This window comes from Lepidochelys kempii, chromosome 22 (assembly GCF_965140265.1).
Source record: "Lepidochelys kempii isolate rLepKem1 chromosome 22, rLepKem1.hap2, whole genome shotgun sequence".
NCBI lineage: Eukaryota > Metazoa > Chordata > Testudines > Cheloniidae > Lepidochelys > Lepidochelys kempii.
This window is the reverse complement of record NC_133277.1, coordinates 6,937,840-6,954,004: the sequence shown is the minus strand read 5'-3', so window position 1 is coordinate 6,954,004 and position 16,165 is coordinate 6,937,840. Positions and strand designations below refer to the sequence as shown.

Below are 16,165 nucleotides of genomic sequence, written 5' to 3'. Positions count from 1 at the left end.
ATTCATAACTGCATCGGGTCTGGGAGACACCTTCCCACCATGGCGTGACTCCAGAGGAGTAAGGAAAAGCTCTGACAAAGAATCCCTAGAAAGAATTGTTTTTATATACACTATAATGAACAAATGTCGTCGTTACTAGACTTGAGCTAAAGTCAGCTGAAGCAGTTTTAGGGTTGCACTCTGCTATCTTCAAGGTTTTCCCCTTTTCTCACTTTGCCATATTTTTTCCAGCTACTGGACTAAGCATTTCTAATCAATAATTTACTGTACTGGTTGCCCAATTAACCATGTTTTTTTATTTCCCAAACCTTAAATAAGATAACACTGGTATTCCAAAGGGTCGCTACAAAGTTTAACACACACAATCCTGCTTTCTCGTGAGTCCATTTCTTTTGGTCACATGCTTTGGGCCCATTTCTCCCGGTCATAGCCAAAGTCAATTTAAAACCATAGTTCACTCAGGCCAAATACGGACCATGTCCCTGCAGTGCACACAAATCCCATTGAAACTTCTTTTTGCTATCAATGAGATTTGTGCTCCATAAATCACTTTAGGAGCTTTTGAAAATTGCACTGTAATTATGGAGTGATGGGCCTCTTCTTGAAAATTCTGGCCATGTGTTAGGTTGGGCACCCAAAAGCAGAGGCACCAAAAATGGCTACTGACTTTGAAAATGAATTATTATTATTATTATGGGTAAAATTTTCAACAGGACCTAAATAACTTAGCAGCCAAAGTCCCATTTTCAGAAAGGACTTAGGCGCTGAGGAGCCGAAACTCAGTGCTCCTGTCATTTAGATGCTTTTGAAAATATTACGCTATATTTTATACGCCCACACAAAATATCAATAGAATTAAAGTACCCCGACGTATGGCATTTTTTTAAGCAGGCCATGCTTGGGGAGTTTGAAGAGTTAGCAACAAGCCATTTTTAAGATATCGGGATCCAGAGCCATACTGGACACCTTGAATCCAATATTTTACAGCACCTTTATAACATTATACCTAACACACAGGTTAAACAGTTTACTTCATACTTTCAGAAACATAATTTTGCATATAGCCTGAGAGGCACTATGAACACAGAGGCCCAACGCATTTTTTGCTATGCCAAGTCATAAGGGAAGGTGTAAATAAGACATTTAATGGAACCTTGACCACAACATTGAAGAATGGAGACACTAATTGTCCCTCTATAATACTAATACATACACAGGTGCCCTCTCCTGGTAAACTATGGGGCGTTATGGGTCAGTTTTGTATATTGCTGTGTCTCAGCATGTTTTTTTGGTAGTAAACATTATGTTAGATTAATATGAATTTGCTTACTGGCAGCAGGCAAGAATTTAAGAAACTTACCCACAAAGGAGAAAATAAGTTTGCCAGCAGCGTCAACAAACTCCCGACTCTGGTAACACCTGTTTGTGCAGCAGGTTTTATTTAGTCTCATCAGCGGGTAGTTCAGAGACCACCACAATCCAAGCATAAGGATTAAAGCATCAGGAAGGGCGTGGCCACCAAAAATTCCTCAGCTCTACGCCAGCTCACTGGAAACCTGGACCTAAAAGGCAAAACCAGGCATTTCAATAGCTCCATGTACAGTAGTGCTGAGCAAATAATGGATTGATTTTTTTTTTTGATTGAAGCTGACCCTGGGAATCCAGGGGAAAATAAAAATCCAGGGAAATTTGAACAAAAACCAGTTTTTTTTGCTATTTTTTGTCAAATCAAAAATCTTGAAAACATTTGATTTTGAATCAACTAAACCATTTCAAACAGATTTGAACAGAATTTTGGAGAGTTTTCTGTTTGTTTCCAGTTAATCAAAACGTTTTGAAATTAATCAAAATGAATTTGACAAAAATGCTCTTGATTTTTTTGGTCCAAAAAAAAAAAAAAAAGAGTCGTCAAAAAAAGGTCATCCAGGTCTACTGTTCAGAAGCCTTAATTTCTTGATTTCCAACGTTTGGCTTCTGACAGATAAAACCTTCAGAGCAAAAGAAAGGAAAATGCCTGAATAAGGTTAATTCTGCCCTTTAAAAACAAATCCTTTAGGAATAGGCGGGGCAGCATCACTAGGATTATAGACATTGTGAAAGGACAATGGGAATATGTTCTTGTGAGCTCTGTAATTAATGTTCTCCTTTATGATGTTCCCATGACTCTTACCGGAATCAGCAAAGTGATAAACACTGGATGGAAACATGCCCATTCCCTGTGGTAGCGCAAAGAATAAGGACTCAGGTAGGGTCCCCTCTAAGGAAATCCATCATGTCATTTAGGGTGAGAAAGGAACCATCTTTTTGTTGTGTGTTTGTACAGCGCCTAGCACAATGAGGTCCTGGTCCGTAACTGGGGCTCCTAAACGCTACAGTAATACAAATCATAAATAGCTTTATTCAAGTTGACCCCTCTTTAGGGGGCAGTTCTGGGAGAAGACAATACTCAAATGACAAGTGTCTGATTTTCTAATGTGATTGACATCATTAGCTGTGTTTTCTTCAGTTTATTGCTCTGTTGACATTTTTAACCAGGTGGAAACACAGGCCCAAAGTCAGGGTTTGCTGTAGGCAGCATTGTTTTGGCAAGTCAATTTTTTTCCTTTCAATTCTTCTTCTGTCCACCAAAAGGGAAAGGCTGGGAGGGGCCTGGGCAGCATAACCAATAAATACATCTGATCAAAACCAGCCAGAGAGACCCTGGGTAGTCCCTGTGCCCATCACGAGAGGCTGGAAGAGGCTGCCTGCCTCAGCTACACTGTTTAGATGGCAAGGCAAGCACCCGGTGCGTGAATGGGGTGTATGTGTGGGGTGGTCACCCCCTCAACCCAGTCTCTGAGAACTCCTCTTGAGTACTTATATGGATAAACAGCATATCCAAAGTTACAGCAGTTAGTACTAGGAAGAAGAGCATGGGAGTAGAGCTAAAACTTCATGTTTCTATGTACCCCCATCTTACAGAAACTCTCGACCTCAAACCCCACACACTTTGGCTGAGGGCTATGTGCATATGAGTGAATTTTGAAATCAGGTGACTCTGCATAGGCATCACTGGCCTAATTAAATGGACTTCCCCAGGGATGTCTCACCACCCAGGCTCTTCACTCCAGATCCATCCTAAGGGCAAACAGTCCTGTCAAACAAACCTGGTTCTTCAGAAAGTCTCCAGCACATCCTTCGTAGCTATTAGTGCCAACTCCCTGGCCCTTCCCGTTCCCTTACAGGGCTTTCAGAACCAGCCCAGGACTTAGAGTCCCTTTTATATGGGAAGAGATTTACCAGTGCTGCCTTTGCTACTCTGGACACTTTTTCTCCAATGCAGAGACCTAGGCTGTCATAAATATAAAGGGAAGGGTGAACACCTTTAAATCGCTCCTGGCCAGAGGAAAAACCCTTGTCACCTCTAAAGGGTTAAGAAGCTAGGATAACCTCGCTGGCACCTGACCACAATGACCAATGAGGAGACAAGATACTTTCAAAGCTGGAGGTGGGGAGAAACAAAGGTTCTCCCTGTCTGTGTGATCCTTTTGCCGGGAACAGAAAAGGAATGGAGTCTTAGAACTTAGTAAGTAATCTAGCTAGAAATGCGTTAGATTCTGTTTTGTTTAAATGACTGATAAAATAAGCTGTGCTGAAGGGAATGTATATTCCTGTTTTTGTGTCTTTTTGTAACTTAAGGTTTTGCCTAGAGGGATTCTCTATGTTTTGAATCCGATTATCCTGTAAGGTATTTACCATCCTGATTTTACAGAGGTGATTCTTTTACTTTTTCTTCAATTAAAATTCTTCTTTTAAGAACCTGATTGCTTTTTCATTGTTCTTAAGATCCAAGGGTTTGGGTCTATGTTCACCAATGCAAATTGGTGAGGATTTTTATCAAGCCTTCCCCAGGAAAGGGGGTGTAGGTTTTGGGAGGATTTTTTGGGGAAAGACGTTTCCAAGCGGGCTCTTTCCCTGTTATATATTTGTTAGATGCTTGGTGGTGGCAGCAATAAAGTCCAAGGGCAAAAGGTAAAATAGTTTGTACTTTGGGGAAGTTTTAACCTAAGCCGGTAAAAATAAGCTTAGGGGGTTTTCCATGCAGGTCCCCACATCTGTACCCTAGAGTTCAGAGTGGGGAAGGAACCTTGACAGTAGGGAAAATAACTGAAATAATTTAAGTTATTTTCAGTTATTTCACTGGTGTCTGTGAAAAGCCAGCATGTGCGCTGTGAAGTTAGGCCATTCTGGATACCACAGCATCAGTTCAGTCCCTGTTTATGCATGTTTCATCTTTTCATCCTAGTTTCCATGTTCAGTCCAGAAAACAATAAATCTTGGTGTCCTTTAAGCAACATTTTTGGTATCTTTCTGAGGTTTTCATTGTCTTGATATCTTAGAAATATATCACTGTTTGCTTCTGAAGTTTCTTTTGAGTTAGCCTTTGATTTTAATGCTCTGTGTGCTCTTTTGACTTCAGGATTTGGGACATCAGCTTCTCCGCTAACACAGTTTTCAACATGTTGTGGATAAAGATAAACATTAGGCTCCCCTTCCTCTTTCTAGTAGGTGGAAATTAAAATTTCTGCTCCAGTCTTCCAGCTCATTGGATTCTAGCTTCAAAAAGTTGCCACCTTCCTTGGGCCTTTGAATATCTATTTAATTTCCTACTTCTGCTGTCTAAGCCACGGATTCCGCTTTAAGCTTTCTTTGCATTTGGGTTTGTATTAAATCTAATTTGTTATGGGGTTACAGAGACAGAAGATTTTTATCTCTGCAACACAGTTTGTCTTGATTCTGCCTCAAATTCTGAAGCATACTAATTATGTTGCGTATGTCTTCTCAGCCTGGTGCTTCTCCTGGTGCAATACTGGGGATCAGCTCAGAACCAGACAGAGGTTGCTTTATGAATTGTGTTTTTATGAAAGATACTTAATGGTGCCGCCTAATTTGCAGGTGTTTGCTTTTCCTGATGGTTCATCCACCTCTTTGGGTTTGCCAGAGGATGTTCTTTTTGTTTAAAAGTATTTGGGGCAGCTCATGTTTTGAGTGAATGCAGAGGCATGGTAGTATGTGTCTGCCCTAGTGCCTTCAGATATTATCCATAATTAGAACTGTAAAATATACATGATTAGATCTTAATTCAAAACACTGCTATACATAAGGCTTCAGATCTTGCCTACCTTTCTCAGACAAACTGTGCCACTGAAGAGATTGAAATTTGGCCCAAATATTTTGAATAAATGGCCAAGTATTCAAAGAGCAGTTGCTCGTGCTAGAGTTAAATTGTAGTTTTTGGCCATCCATTCTTTTATTTTAATGATCCTTTATGATGCAACTCACAAATTTACAGAGAAACCCTCTGTAAGCAGCACTTGCACGACAGTTACACCAACAAATTCCCATCTCTACATACCTACTAGTGAACAAATAGAATAAACTCACCTGAGGAACATTTCTCAGGCCTGATCTACAGCAATTATAGCCACTCAAGGGAGCTGGTTACAACACAATTCTTAATTTGTTGGGTAGCCAAAAGTTTATACATGTTCCCTAGCCTTGGACAGGCCCAAGTGTAGCCCTGTTAAGGAACACAACTAAGATCCCGTCTGCTTAGCATTGAAACTACATTATAATTGGGTCAGCGGATAACTGGGTTCTTGACTCGACTTTAGCTGTAGCATTGACAGCTTGGACACAAACAGTTACAGCTCTCAAGCCTGAATCCCATGCCTGCAAGCTGAACTTTGAAATGCCACCTTATAAAGCATATTGTATCATCTCCTGAATAAAGGAATATTTAATACACCAGTCTTGTACTCTGTATAGGTAAACTCCACTGAATTAAGCTCCCTGTGGTCTGAATCACACACATGCCCCTCCATGAGTACAATTGGTCTTGGAAAGAAGGTGAGTGTATCTGTGCTTTTAGAGTGAAATTCACCCTTGTGCAGAGGGCTCAAAATGGGACTTAAGTGGGGCATAGGCCTTCTACTATTATTTATATTAAAGTAACGCCTACAGGCCCTAACTGAGATTGGGGCTCCATTGTGCTAGGTGCTGTACATACATCTAGGGACAGAATCCCTGCCCCAAAGAGCTGTCAATCAAGGCAAGATAGATAAATGGTGGGAGAAAGGAAGTATCCACATTTACAGCTGGGGAATAGAGAGGCATAGAGAGACTTGCCCAAAGGCATGCAGGAAGGCAAGGTCAGGAACTGAATCCACATCTTTTGAGTTCCAAACTAGTATTTTATCTACAAGGCCCCTTTCTGCCTATTCATTGCTTAGGGGTATCTGGACATCCATAGAGTATGTGTGAAAAATATTTGCAAATCCTGAGCATTTTAATGAATTTTAGCATGAATAATCATATGTCTGAAAAACTCATACCAAAAAGTGGATTATTTGCTATTCACTTATTTGTCTTCTGATTAAAAGTGTCAGTCTTCAATTCAGAGAGCAGAAGCAAAAGCCAATAACTTAGATACCCGCCCCAGACACATACAATAGCAAACAGTTACTTTCAGAAACCAAGTATGTCCCCAGAAATCAGGAAGGATCCATTTGTAAATGATTTGGGAAAGGAGAGGGCATTCAAACATGCTTACAATTTGCAGGAACACCTGTACGTTGTCTTTTTACTTGAAAAATATCTTGCACTTAAAATTCCTCAAGATCTTTAGGAAAAAAAAAGTTGCTTGGATTTGTTGTCCTTACTCTTCATCTGATCCATCTAAAAGGACAGTGTAGGAGCAGGTGTCTAACTTAAATTTCTCGATTCCATTCTCTGTGCTTCTAGAGTTTCTCGTGCATCTCTTAAGGCAGCTGTAACAAACAAATGTTGACCAGGTGCAATTAAAAAACAAATGCTGATGCACACCAGAAAGCATGAAATTCACTTCCCTTCCTAGGGCTGGCACAACGAACGGTGAGTCCTACTTTAAACTTCTTTCAAAGAGTAAAGTGGGTTTAAAATGGCGTATACGTTTTGCACTGACCCTCTTGCAGGGGGTTGAATTTCACCCACCATGGATATATTCACCAAGGATTTACCTAGGGGCTCAAAATTCCCTTCTGCATTTTAAAGTAGTTTTTGGACTCTCACCACATTTGTCTAGGTAAACGTAATGTAATACAAAACGTGGGGCTCTTTGCTAGTATTTCCCCCATATGTCCCAAAATGACCATAGTCCAAAAGCTGTGACTTTTCGGTTAACTGCTTCAGTTCACAATTCCTCGCCAGAGATTTTTTTTTTTTTTTTCAGTGCAGCTAGGGCCAACCCTCCCAATACTCCATATAATCACACATATAAGACTGAACCTGGGATGCATTGAAGTATTGGCCACGGTGAAGAGGGTTAAGCAATTCAATGGTATTCTCTGCTCTAATTATAAAGTATGTTTTCCTCATTGCCTTGTGTGATTGGCCTCAGAATTTCTATAAAAGCAGCAAACACTCAAAGCAAAACATAAGCCCCTCAGCGTATCATGGAACTGAAACCGCTCAGTACCGATTGTGTGTCAGTAACACAAGCCCTGGCTAGTTACTGTATAATACACAAAATATTCTGCCACCCTTGCCCAGCACCACCACCTACCAGTAAATGATGGTGTAGTTATAGACAGTGAAGAGAAAAGCCACTGCATCGTGCCAGAAGCAGCACATGGTGATAAACATGATGTTATCACGGTCAGTCTGGTCCCAGCCTGCCCCTGTCCCCTCTCCCCCCCATGGTGGGTACAGCACAAACCCAATCTGGTTAGAATAAAATGATATATTATCTTTCATATACAGAACCCTTGTCAGCCCACCCAATGCCTATCATCCTTCCACCTCTTCCTCCTCCCATTACAATTAAAGGTGATGGATACTGCAGAAAGGCATTTTCACAAATATGCCATCAAGCTTTTAAATTAATTTCCTTCAACCGTGCCCTTCCCTTTCCATAAATGTTCTGTGACCAAGATTTTCCTGGCATGCATGAACAAAGCCACATGCACGAACAAAGCCACATGCACGAGTGTTTCAGCAAAACAGAATTTAAAATTTGCATGGGCAAGTGTTCATGTCGGGTGCGTTTGTGTCAGAGATTGAACCACCTCCACATCAGTGGCTACTTTTGAACACTTAAGTGTCAGCTCTGCACCAGGATGTGGCATCACTGATGGTCCCATTCCAAGTGCCCAAGGCACAACCACTACACAAATGGCTTTTCAGTTCCCTTGGGGGGGCGGGGGAGGGAAAATAATTTACAGTGTTTCATTGCCCTCCACCTCAGTTAAAAAGGAAGGGAGGGGAATAAAAACATGAGCTGAGGAAAGGGATTTAGAAGAAAAAGGAATTAAATTGATACATTAAACCTATTTTTTGAGAAAGCTGCTGTTACTCCATTGTCATTTCTGCCCTGGCTTCACCAGTTACTGCTTCCAGTTAATAACAACAGAAAAAACTATACAGATGTCCCAAATGTTTTCTGACTGACTATCTCAAAGCACTTGCGGTTTTACAGATCGGGGTCTTCCCAGGACCTGAAGTACATTTATAATCAGTCGTAGCTATTTATCTAGATAGCTATGTGACTCGTACAGTGCTTGACTCCTTAAAATAAGAAGCGTCAGAACAAAGCGCTGGAACAAAAGTATTGGAAGTACACCATTCTGGCTCCCCAAAAGAGAGTGTTACCGCAGTGTTCCAGCAACAACCTGAGCGCTGGGCCCATGTCACTATAGCATCTGAGTGCCTGGTGAAAATTATATGCTATGAGACATTCATGATATTCCCCAGGACAATAACATGGTGATCAGACAATGCAATCACAGAATTAATCTTTTTATGATAGCTAATTACCACACAAATGCTTATTTGACTGCCCATTCATTCAATACCGCAACATACAGATAAGCATGAGCATTCTCAGCTGGAACAGCACTTATTCAGTAATACAAATACCATATGTGATTATTGCTTTCTGCTAAACCTGAAGGTAAATATATGAGAAATCTGCTATGGTCTAGAGAAGGAAGAATTACTACAGTCATGCAATTTAAGTAAACCTGATAATGCTCCCTGAAATTTATACCCTGAATGGAGGGAAGGGATAGCAATCTCCGAGAGCTTGATATAGACAGCTTGATATAGACAGCTTGATATAGACATAAGCCAAAAGTACTTGGTCAGGACAAATGACCTGCCAGAACCAGGATCCCTGGGTGAGGACCATGCTAACACTGAAGAGCTCCAGGATGGGTGATCTCCTATGAACACTTCCAGCAGACAGCAGATGGCAGTGCTAAATATACTGATGAGCAGTAGAAAGTGGATGTGTTGATCCAGCCCAGAGAGGTGCAGGACATGAAAGTAGAAGACACAACCTGCCAAAATTCAAACTATGTAATTCTGCTTCATTGTTCCTCTTCTAGCCAATCAGCCACCACAGGCCCCTGGAACTTGGGCTGCAATTAACGAAGTATACTTGTCATAATTCTGTGATCTGTGGATTTGGAACTCTTCATGGACGGGACTACTTTACATGTCTGTAGAGCATCTTCGAATTAGATAGGTCTGATTAATGTAGTTACACCAGAGGGGTGCTCTTCTGAGATTTTCTCCTTGATTTCTTGGGGTGGGAGGGGAAGAAAGAACTACCCCTCTCCCCACAGTATCAACGAAAGAGCCCATATAGTTGGACCTGTTCTGCACTATGTAACAGCTGATCTATTTCAGCCCAGAGGCGGATTTGTTTCACTGGTGGGTGAAGTGATTCTTGTAACTATAATGGGTCAAATTCTGAAGTCTTTATATCAACAAAACTCCATTTTCCTTGACCCCCAATAAGAACTCAGTAAAAACTGAGGAAGGACTTCAGGATTTGGCACGAAGTGTGGGAAGTTGTGTGACTTTTGGAGTGGGTGAGATAATTTTCTAAACAATGAATTACTTAATTACCCTGAATAAAATTTACCAACTTGAATGGAGTCATTCCAGGGAGGATCACTGTGTCTGTTCCAGTTCTAGGAAAGGCGATTCCAACCTGTAATTACTATTTTAAAACTAGACAGATTATTGTGGTTTTGGGTGGCAGAAGATCCATGGTGTTTCATCCCGTTAGTGCATGCATGGATGCAATTTTTACTCAATTTTCATCGGGGAGGAGGAAATTGTTCCCCCTACTCTTCCCCCAACCTTCAGCCCACACCTGGGAAGAGGAAGGGAGGCAGAATGGAATCTGAGGCTGCTTTATCCATCCCTCATCGCTGGCTGGCTCTTTAGCAGATCAGCTAGGCAGAGGGGGGGCCACTGAAGTTGAAACTTGCTGCTCCTAGGACCACTCTATTCCCTCCTACTGGGCAGGCAGGAGGCTGCTTTCTGGTGCTGGATCAGCTGTTCACCTCCCAGCCCTAGCTCTGAGCAGAGAGCAGGGGCATCCCAGCCAGCTTGGGGAGGGGGGGCGGGGAATGAGCTAGCTGCAGCAACCCCCTCCTCCTTCACGAAGTAGGGTGTGGTATGGGAGAGGTGAGTCCGTCCCTGAAAAATCATGAGATTTTTTTTAAAATCACTATTTTTAAGACAAAGTAATAAACTTGGGATTCTTTTTACTTGTCTTCTGAGCCTTTAGGGTTCACTCCCTTCATGTTTTCAAAAACTTTTTTCTGAAAGCACAAGAGGTAAAAACTTAATTAATTAGTTAATTAGTAGCAGTAGTTAAATGAAAGCTGGGAGTCTCTTGCAATAGCACGATGCCAACGCCTGGAGCTTTAAGAAGAAAAGAGTAGACCCTTGATAAAATCACAAGAGAGTTGGCCAGGCTGGAGTTGCTGGGCGTGGGACAAAGAGGCTCAGGGAGATTTGGGGAGGAGATGTGTCTGAGGCGGGGGGGAGGGGGAAAAGAGAGCTTGGCATTGGGGAGGATGAGGTGTGGGGCAAGAGGGACTGGAAATCTGGAAGGCAGAGTGAGGGAGGGGATGTTTGGGGAGAGCACTATTCAGAGCCAGAGGAGGAGTCACTAGGGACTTTGTTATTGTGATATATTTCAAGTGGGAGGTGCTCAGATACTGCCCTGAGGGCTGATTATACAACATGCCAAGAGAGATCATCACATGCCAATGGCTTCTGTGGAGCTTTGGGGGACTGTGATTCCAGAGCTTAAAGAGATCTGAAAAAAGTGTGTGTGTGTGGTGGTGGTCGGGGGGGGGGGGGGGGGGTCTGTCATAACCTGGGAGCAGCTACTTTGGTAAGACAGCACTTAAAAGGTGAAAGTGAGCCCCTCAGGGAATGTCTACAGTGCAGCTGGGAGCGAGCCTCCCAACCCAGGGAGACAGCCTCCTATTAGCTTGAGAGCCCGAGCTCCAGCTTGCACTGGCAACACCCATGCTGTTCTAGTCAGTGCCTTAGCTCAAGCCCCCCTAGCACAATCTGTGTACCCAGGCTGGGAGGCTCGCTCCCTGCTGCAGTGTAGACATACCTCAGTGACCCTGGTCATTTTAATTTATTGGGAGGGGGGTGTCAGAGACTCCCTGCCACACACACAGTACCATGGGTCTCCCCACCCATAACTTGGATGACAAAATGTCTCCACTGGGTTAGTGCCATTCCAGATAGATCTGGCAGGGCTGGAGTGTCAGGCTTCGGGGAACACCGCACTTGGCGAGCTTTGCATCCTCCTCCTCCTCACCTCACTCCTAAGATTATAAGCGGGAGCAGAGGTTAACTTAGTTCTACCAACAAATCTCCTTTAGAGGTAACCCCGTCCCTCTGCTACTATGGGTATGTCTACACTGGAGATGTAGGTGTAATTTCCAGCTCAGATAGACATACCCATGTTTTTAATAGCAGTGTCGCTGTGTCTCCATGGGCAGTGGGACTGCTTAGCCGTCTGATTATAATCCTGTCCGAGACCCTAGGTATGCACTCAGGGCAGCTAGCCCATCCTGCTGCCTATGAAGCCATGGCTACACTGCTATTTTTAGCATGCTTGCTTGATCAGAGCTAGCATGGACATGTCTACCCAAGCTGAAAATTACACCTTCAACTCCAGTGGAGACACACTCTGAGTACTTTACTAACGGCCACCTTGCAAAGCGATGGACCAGCACAGCATTCCACCTCAAGGAACCTCCAGCCAGCAATCAAACCATCTGGACCAAGAAACTGACCTAAGTGTTTACCCTCCTTGAGAATACATAGAGTGCAGCAGAAATGGCAAAAGGTCTCAGGGAAGCAGTGATCGGAGTACTTTGCATAATTACATTAAGTGGTATGGTTAGCATAAACAGAGCAAAGGGACGTGATGATATAAAAATAGCATGGACATCAAAAGTTATGTAAACTGAAGCCTGAGCTTGCATATTGTACAGGTTATGTCAGACACAATGCTTACTCTTAGTTAGATGGTTAGTTAATGTGCAAAGGAATAAATATGCTAGAGTATAAGGACATAGTTGGAGACTCTCAGGAGAAATCCACCATGACCTGCCTATGCCTCAGGAAAAAGTAATTGATCAATGCCTCTTTCTGTGTGTCTGCCATTCATTGCTTTTATCATAATTGGGAGAAGAAGAAAAAAAATCAAGCCAGCAGCCTGTGCCTTATTTGAGAGAGCGCACAGATGTTGTGGAGTTGGCCAAGACAGTGCATCCTGCTCTCGGGCAAAGAAGGACGACAGAGAATAACAGCTAGTAGTTGTGGCAGATCTAAGCTGAAATGAAGGTTAAATGCAGAGGGGGAAGCATTACCTACGCATTAGAAGGTTGACACCAAACAAAATCCGGCAAGTGCTAATGATGGCAGATTTGCGGGGGTTAATGTAGTAGACAAAGCATATTATCTGAATCTGTTTCATTGACCCAAACTTCAAGAGTACACATCAGGGTCCTTCTTCTCATGTCTCTGGAACCACTCCCAGGGCTGGGGAAATCCCTTGCCAAATCCAAGAGTCAGTAAGGGCACATACTATGTTACAGGAAGAGAATCTTCACTCTGTTGGAAAAATGTCACAGATGCTGCTTTGACCTAAAAAGTTACCAAACCTGAAACCCAGCCCTCTTACAGAGCAGCTATTAGTGAAATATGATCTCTTCCGTAAACGGAGTAAACTCACATTTTTAAGGTACGATTCTTCTAGACCCCCTTGCCCGGCTAGTAGGACTCCCTTACTGTACAGGGCTGGAAGAACAATTTGATAACACAGGTCTGCTGACCACAGAACCATACCTAATCCACCAGCCCACAGTGGTTTTGAAGCAAGAATTTTTACACCCCCTACTCTTTGTCTCCCTCCCCTGTAAAATAGAGATAATGGTATTTTCCATAGGCATTGGCTAAAAATATGCAAGATTTTAGCTGCCCATGCTCCTGCTTGCCCTCCCTTGTGCTTGCCCCGATGATGAGTATCTTAAAGAAACACTTCAGTTAAATAGGATGTTGCCCCCAGATAATTATGGTATAATTATTACCTTAAGGTAGGAACCTGAGAGGCTTTTGCCTATGCCCCTGACAACACATGGGCAATCACAGTGTGCTAGGAGGCAGATACTACAAGCATGCCTATATGGTATCTGAGAGACAAAGTGGATGAGGTAATATATTTGATTGGACCAACTTCTACTGGTGGGCGAGACAAGCTTTCAAGCTTACACAGAGCTTCAGCTGAGTGATATCTGCAAACTTACCATTACCACAAACCCCCTCCATCCCCCCACAAAGAATTAGTCAGACACTCAGTGAACTGGATTTGAAGATCCCCTTCTATTGACTTGTTTCCCCATCACCGTGACAGGTATTTGATAGCCCAGCTATCGTGCAAACAGCTTAGCCTTATATCGGTGTTACTAACCTTCAATAAACAGTGCCATGAAGCGATCCAGCCCCTGGGGTACCCAGAACTGGAAATAGGTGAGCACATCCACTATGCCGGAGATCCCGAAGAACAACTACCTGGTCGTGTGCTGCCAGGTGGTTAGCATCACCCATTTGTGGGCCTCCTTATCGTAGAGATGTAGGTAAGGGCCACCGGGTGCAAACATCTCACCGAGCATTCCTTAACAGAGGCAAACAATGAGTTGGGCCTTCTTCCAAGTGAGGGCATGTTGGAAGGGAGAACGTTTTCAAGGTTAGAGCGACTTTAACCATGCATTGAGAAATCTATTTAGTATCATCAGTCAGTGTTTGCAGGGCTGCCCAGGGGAGGGGGAGGAGCAAAGGGAGCACGTTTTGCCCCTGGACCCCCATTTGAGAGGGCCCCAAACTGCAATGCCATGCATCAGATCATAATGCCTGCAGCATTATGGAGCAGGCCCTAGTCCCACAGGGCAGGAGTTGCCACTGTGAGGTGAGTGCAGGGCAGACTCGCTTTCCAACCCTGCTCCCACCCCTCCTCAGTGGTCATTTTTTGGAAGGGTAGGAGGCTTCAGTTTCAGATTTTGCCCTGGCCCTCCTTCCTCCCCCCAAAACCCCTCTGTTGTTTTGTTTGAGCTGATGCTTCTGAATGTGAAAGACAAATAGCAGTGGCAAAAGCCAGGCATAGTGCAGCCAGATGCTGTGTAAGCTTCCCTCCCACCCCAGCTCTGCCTACATCCTGCTATCTCAAACTGCAGCAAAATCCTACAATTCCAGTCTTGGGTTTCCACACATAGGGGCGAGAATGCATCTTAGTTATAATTTGCTACTCCAGCCGTGGGCCTTTTCAAAAGGCCCAGAAAGGATGGTCATGTATCTATGGAATTGGATTGGGGGAAAAAAGAGAATTTGTACAGAGAGTCTAGCACACTATGGCTCTGATCCATGACTGGGGCTTCTAGGCACTGCCATAACACAAATGAATAATAGATACGAATTCAACTCCTGGCACTGCCACAGACTTCCTATGTGACCTTGGGCAAGTCACTGAACCTCTCTGAGCCTCAACTGCCCTGTCTGTATAAAGGGAAACTACTTCAAATTGATGCTGTGAGGGTAAATCCATCCAAATAAATCCAGATATTATTGTGATGGGTGAGATATACATCTGCTAGATGGACAGACTGCCACTTGTGCCAGGTTTTATTATATGCTCAACAACAGCTCACTATAGACTGGAATGAGACCAAACTTGTTTGAACACGACTCAGGATTCTAGAGATGACAGATTTCACACTAAACCATCTCTAAGCCACCCAGTCTCCTACCTGTACTCCCCACTCACTCTGTTTTGTTTTGGATCATGCCCCTGTTCATTGGGTATTAAAGAGTATTGATTTCTGGCTACTTCACAGTTGACTCACTCCTCTGCCCCTTCTTGAGCCCACATAATCCTGCCATTTTCCTGCCCCACGCAAGGGATAAGGAAACAAGTTAAATTAAGAACACTCCTGCCTGGGTTGGCGAGGATGTGCTATGGTTTTATTGTGGGGATGGCAAACTATATCACTGGAATTACAGCCTCAGAAATTAAAGGTTTCAGAGTAGCAGCCATGTTAGTCTGTATTCGCAAAAAGAAAAAGGAGTACTTGTGGCACCTTAGCGACTAAATTTGTTAGTCTCTAAGGTGCCACACGTACTCCTTTTCTTTTTTCAGAAATTAAAGTATTTATATTCAGTGGTCACACAAAGATCAAGGGCATAGCAGGACCAAAACCTTGCATGATGTAGAAATTTTAGGACACCTGCATTCCCTAAAAATGTTACTTCTCTGGACGCAACCTCCCATGCCGGGGAAAAGGGGGAAACCACAGAGAAGAATCTTGCTGAAATCACTCATGCGCCAGCGACAGCCCGGTCTGAGTCCAAGCAAGTGTGTGTGTCTGGATGATTTATATAATAACTAACTCTTGTCAGCAATTATTGTTGGATTTGTGAGCGGCTGCTGGGTGTGGGTTGGTGGACTGTGATAAACAGGAGGTCAGATTAGATGATACTGTGGTTTCTTCTGGCTTTAAACTGTATGACACATGGATTCGTTTGAATTATTCATTGAGAGCGAGGTAATCCCAGAAGCTGCAAGCGAGATGATAATTGTCCTTACCCAGCAGAGCCCAGAAAGCTTTGGCCATCCCTCTAGGAGCTCCAGTCTCTGGAAGCGCAGGTTTGTGCAGACAGAGGGCTTCATCTTCTGATTGAAGTATTTCAGCGGGCATTTCACAGCCCACCAGAGCCCAAAGAGCAGGAAGAAAGTTCCTGGAAGGGTGTGTCCTTGGAAAGTTCCCAT

The 16,165-nt window shown here is 43.3% G+C and overlaps 1 pseudogene; it reads right to left on the bottom strand.

Moving 5' to 3' along the window:
• Positions 1-6,697: 6,697 nt before the first annotated feature.
• Positions 6,698-16,165, bottom strand: LOC140901556 (transmembrane protein 45B-like; annotated as a pseudogene).